Source organism: Numida meleagris, chromosome 2 (genome assembly GCF_002078875.1).
Source record: "Numida meleagris isolate 19003 breed g44 Domestic line chromosome 2, NumMel1.0, whole genome shotgun sequence".
NCBI lineage: Eukaryota > Metazoa > Chordata > Aves > Galliformes > Numididae > Numida > Numida meleagris.
The window spans coordinates 97,448,969-97,455,345 of NC_034410.1; positions in this window are offsets into that span (position 1 = coordinate 97,448,969).

Below are 6,377 nucleotides of genomic sequence, written 5' to 3' on the forward strand. Positions count from 1 at the left end.
GGACTGTGTGTGTATGATGTATTAAGCGTATGTGCATCAGTAGAGTCATATCTGCACCAGAAGAATGTACCAATATTACTGTACAAATCATTTTTAGTAAAGGTGAACAACTTTTATGGATACTTTGGCCTATACTTCAGCTAATTGATATACATAAGTAAAATATAAGTAAATAAATAAAATATAAGTAAATAAATAAAATATAAGTAAAATATCAACATGAAAAATGACAACAATCATTGAAAGGCAGAGAAAAAGTTGGAATTTTTATTTCCCTATAGTTGGTGAAAAATAATCAATATGGCAGTAGGTAGTGCAGTCACAGTTGCAATGTTTTCGTTACAAATGAGTTTGGTATTGGCTAGCAGAAATAAGCTTGGGGCAAAGCTCACACGATCTGTACACAATGTGGTTGAAAGAGAGCAAGAGCTTTCGATCTCTTCAAAGGCAAAAGAATAAAAGAAAAAAGAAAAGAAAAAAAGGCTAATTTTCTTAATAAGTAGATGCATGGGGAAAAAAAATATTGTTTCAATATATTTTTTAGCTGTGTTCTTAGGGCAAATTTTATTTAAACATCCGATTCCTCCTGAACATCCCCATCAGTCTTAATGCAGCTTGTACACATGTTTAGGCTTATAAACGTGACAGAACAGTTGCTGCAAACTGATAAATGGTTTGGAGAGGGACGTTTGGAAAGGGTCCAGAGGAGGGGCACAAAGATGATCCAAGGGCTGGAGCACCTCTCCTATGAAGACAGGCTGAAGGAACTGGGCTTGTTCAGCCTGGAGAAGAGAAGGCTGCGAGGTGACCTCATTGCAGCCTTCTGATATTTGGAGGGAGTTTATAAATATGAGGGAAATCAACTTCTTACACGGGTAGATAGTGATAGGACAAGGGGGAATGATTTTAAGCTAAAGGAAGGGAGATTTAGATTAAATGTCAGGGGGAAGGTTTTTAGTGAGAGAGTGGTGAGGTGCTGGAACAGGTTGCCCAGAAAGGCTGTGGGTGTCCCGTCCATGGATGTGTTTAAGGCCAGGCTGGATGGCTTCTTGGGCAATCTGATCTAGTGCTTGATCTAGTGGCTGGCAGCCCTGTGTGTGGCAGGGGAGTTGGAACTTGATGATCCTTGAGGTCCTTCCAACCCAAGCCATTCTGTGATTCTATGATTTTGTGTCTGTACAGTTAGTTTCCACTGTACAGTCTTTCATGTATCTTCCCTATATGTCATCCGTCATCCTTCACACCTAAGCTATTGCTGCAGTGTATTTTTTTGCATGCAGTTTGTTTAGCCTCCCACCATGTTTTGTATGTTTTCAGGTTTAGTCCAGGCTGAATTTATTTCAAAGTAAATATTTAAAAGAAAAGTATTCCTTTGGGAAGTAGGGAGAGAACAGGGTTGATTGACTAGAGCAGCTGTTAAAACCAGTGTCTCTCAGCTTGGAGGATATTGATAGAATATTAACAGACTGGTCACCTTTCCAGTGGAGGGAACTCTTGCTAGTCAGCTAAGTGCATCAGCACAGTTAATTTATATGTCTCTTTAATCAATCTTTCACATAGTCTTTTCTGAGATACTCATGTGAACTATGTTACTATTATAATTCACGAATCTTTTCAATACCCATTTAAGTTTTCATTATACCTATGTTATAGATGTGAGACCGAGGCCCTGTTATTTTTGGCTGTGTCTTATTTTACAATGATTTGAAACATTTTAGATGATTATTTGGTGTCTTAAGCCTTGAACCTGTTGCAAACTGGTTGAATATTGCTGTTTTGAAAAGGGTGGCAAAATGGTTTTTAAGACTATGTTAGTCAAAATCATAGAATCGTAGAATAGAATCATAGAATAAACCAGCTTGCAAGGGACCCACAAGGATCATTGTGTTCAGTTCCTGGCTCCACACAGAACTGCCCAAAAATCAGACCATATGTCTGAGGCCATTGTCCAGAGGCTTCTTGAACTCCGACAGCTTGGAGCGTTGGTCACTTTCCAAGGGAAGCTGTTCCAATGTTAGAGCAGCCTCCCAGTGAAGAACCTTTTCCTAATATCCAACCTGAACTTTGAATGAATACAAGATGGGGGCTTACCTGCACATACGACCAGAATGGAGTCCAAAACCAAGATTTCAAGTCTTGTAGTGTAGCACATGGGACAAGTTATATCACCTCAGAAGAGTCATCCTAGAAACAGCAGTCTTGAGCTACCCAGGAAGAAAAGCTCAGCACTGAAGTGTAGCCAATATCTCTCTTCCAGGCAGACTTCGAAGTTTTAAACAGCTTTTGCAAGGTCTAGAGCAGAATCTTGATCCTCCCTCCTAGACCAATCTCCTAAGTATTCTGCTGGGGAAAGAAAAATAAAGTGTGTTAACAGCCAAATGAGTGCTTTACAGACAATTCTTTCTCAAATGTAAATGAACTCAGTGACTTCTGTATTGCAAGACCAAATTTTATCTTCCGTTAACTTCCTTGCTCCTTTTTCTGTTCTGTAAATTTGTGAAAAGATGTCAATATTCTGTGTCTTTTAGCAACTTCTTTTTTTTTTCTGTAAACAATCAGTTACCTTTTTTGCCAGTATTCAGAAAATTCATCAACTCTGAATATTTCCCCCTTTTTACAGGTTGATCAACTGTGATTCCCATGTGAATTTGAGGTATACTTACTACATTATTCTTATTCTGAGCAATAAGACCCTTTTTAAATGTGTTTGTTTCTCTCTGGACTTAAAATTTGCTTGCTGTTTGAGTGAACTGGAAAAAAACATTTTTTTCCCAGGCTACCAGAACCCATTCTTAGATTTGAAAGACTAGCAGTTCTGAGCGATACTGCACCCTATTTCAGTTCCTTAATGTCTTTTTTTTCCCCCTTGAAAATTCAATATTAGCATCATTGCATCCGTATTGTTCTCATTTTTGACAAATTCTATACATACATGGGATATTTATCATCCAGTATCAACATGTCAGATTGACTATGATTAAATCAAAGTAGAAACCAAACAAAAATTAGAGTCTGCAAACAGCCCTGCATGGTCTTTATTGCGCTATTGATTTTAAGCAGATCTCCTCATTGATTTTGGTGGGGAGTTTGGCAAAAAATCAATAGTATGAGATGGCTGTTGATTGCACCTCAAAATCTGTACAAAGACAATAAAAGGTTTCTATGTGAGGGGGCCTTTTCACTACTAGCATTAGTGTAAGAGTTAGTGGGGCATATTCTGATCACTGTCACTTCAGAACGAGTTTTCCTTTAACAGATGATGCAGCTCATGCACACAGAAAACAGGCTGTACACGTGCAGTTCATACCTTTCTTTATGCAGGAGTGAACAGGCAACATCATGGATTTCCACATCATCGTGGGATAAGGATAATATCTGCACATATAGAGGTTCTTAGGAGAGATGGAAGGAAAGAAGTCTCTTTAATGTTTTTATAAATGTTCTAGATGCACATGTTTTCAGGCAACACTAAATTAGGAGCTGCTGACTCCCTCGAGAGCAGAGAGGCCTTGCAGAGACATCTTGGCAAACAGGATGGTTAGGCAATCACCATACACATGAAGTTTAACAAGAGCAAGTGCCAAGTTCTACACCACTGGTGGAGCGGCTCTGGAGTGATATACAGGCTGGGGCTGAGAGGCAGGAGAGCACTGTGGAAAGGGATCTGGGGGTTACGGCTGACAGCAAGTTGAACCAGAGTCAGCAGTGTGCCCTGACAGCCAGAAGGGCCAACCACACCTTGGGGTGCATCAGGCCCTGCACTGCCACTGAGGGAGGGGAAGGGCTGTCCCACTGTGCTTTGCGCTGTGCAGCCTCATCTCCAGCCCGCTGGAGTTCAAGAAGTGTCTGGCCAACACTCTCAGAAATATAGATTGATTTTTAGGTGGTCCTGTGTGGAGCCAGGAGTTGGACTCAGTGATCCTTGTGGGTCCCTTCCAACTTGAGGTATTCTATGGTTTCAAGATTCTATGATTCTAAGTAGACCATAGTTTAGATAAGAACGGGGAAAGAGGCACTCAGTCCCTGTTTTTAACAAATATGGAAATTCAGAATGCCTGCACACTTTAGCTATGGATTTGTGTAGTCTTCCACAAGAAAGAGTTTGTTTTTTGAAGGCAGCAAGCTCCCCATCTCCTATGAAAAGATGTCTTAGAAAGGTATTTTGCTGAATTTCTTGGTTCACAGAGAATTATTATCAAAGGAGCAACATCTTTCTTTTCATTGGTTTCAGTGGAACAGCTTTATAGTTTTACAGTGGCTTCAGATTTAATTTTGTAGTCACACTTTACATTCAGTTTTACAGTTCTGTTTGTTTTAAATGTAACAAGATTCATTTTTAAAGAAGACAGCAGTTTTGAAAGCTTCAATACATGTCTAAGAAATATGGAACTCCATCCATCCATGGCAATCAAACAGGCTTTACTACTCTTGTTGGTCATTCCACATCATGATCTTTCATGGTACCCAAAATTAGAAATACCGACTATCTTGTTGATGTCTGTGCAATCAGATTGGATTTTTACTGGTGCATTATTTATTTTTTTCTGAATCAAAGTTTGGAATAAACTTCAGAAGAGCTTTGAAAAATGTAAAGAGTATTTTTGCTGATGCAAGCCCATTTACCTCTGTCCTGTTTCTAGCAATGCTTCAAATAGACTCAGATATAATACACTTGCTATTGAAGTGAGAAACTCAGCAGAAGGCAAAAAATAAAAATAAAATCCTGCACATAAATGGATTTATAAGCAAATTCTTGGGAAAAAATTAATCATCCAACTATTGTAACATGATAAAAGATGAAACATATCTTCAAGGCATATGCAATCTTATGGATCTCAGGTTGTTATAATAAGCTTAACTGACCAACTTTCCTCCTTTTCATTTGTTCTTTTCGTAGCAATTTCAGGGAGCTATTTGTTAGATAGCTTTTTTTTTTTTTTTAAATTCATTTTAGTTGAAATCATCTCTGAGGTTTGATAATCAATGTTGCCAGTTACTATGATTAACTTGGGAGCCTTAAGATTGAAGAGTCACAATTAGATTAAGATATTAAAATACATTATTCATTACAAAGAATAGTAGATTTTTTTCCTTCTTAAATGCAGTCATTATATGGATTGGCTCTATTGTAACAAATCGCTTTTAAAAACTCAAGATTTTTCCTTTCTTATATAAATCTCTGAAGTAATACAGAGTAAATTCCCTGTAGATGAAGATCTAGATCTCAGAGAAAGTCAGAAATTAAATGTTTTCTATCCCATACAAACACACATACATGCACACACATACACATATGAAAACTAATTATTGTTTTTAGTTCATGAAATGTTAATTTTGAGATCTTGAACTGCTAAGAACTTGAAAAGTTTATGCATTTCAAGACCACTAGGTGCTGCCTGTTCACTTCAGTATATTAAACCTAGGCAGTCTCTTATAAGTGAGTGCGAGGAAATACGTGAATTATTCATGATATCAAACTAAATTTGAGACCTTTTGCTTCCAAATGTAGCCTGAAAAACTGAGAATAAAGCAAAAAATACAGCAGAGAGCTTATGATGTGTAATTAGAGGAGACATATCCTCGGCCACTTAGTTTTGAACCCTTAATTAGTGACATGGTGAATAAAAGATATCAAGAAAATCCTGCAGAAAGTCCTTCCAATGTTTTAAGACGGGAAAACACAAAGAGCCCTCTCGTATTCTGGTCTGACTGGCATAGTAGGGATTTACTGTCAAGCGATTACTGAAAATTGAAAAATGTAATTAAGGCTCACTTAAAAGTTTCTAATCTCACTTCAGCTCTGACGCTCATTATCATCTTAAATGTGACATCCATTGTTTTTAAAATAACAAGTGAAGAGCTGGGTTCCTGCAGTTAACACTCACTCTTTCCTAATATATTTCATTACCTGCTAATTCTTTGTATGTAAAGGACAGGCACGAAGAAAAGAAGAAAGTTTTTCTACGTTGTTCTAGTAGAAAGAAATAGTACAAATTTCTAGCTTTAAATGAAACTGTAATAATAGTAAATATGCTTAGGAATTAAATGCCAGTAGCAATCACAACATGTAAATAAACCATCCAAAGACAAATGGAAGTTTATGGCTGCATGGAACAGCTTGGAAAACTTTGTGAGTTTGCTGTTCTTATCAAACCTGTATTCCTACATTCAGGAAGATGGACTGGGTTGAGATAAATATGAGACAAGAAATAGAAGAAATTTGTATTGACAATGTGTCAGTATTCATGCGTTATGATAAATGAAACTGTTATTGAGATAAAACATGCAGTAAGAAGAAAGTGAAGTAATTTCTGTTTCGTTCCTTTGATATTACTGTTCTCTAGTGAAGAAGGGAAGACGTTTCATTGTTCCTTTGA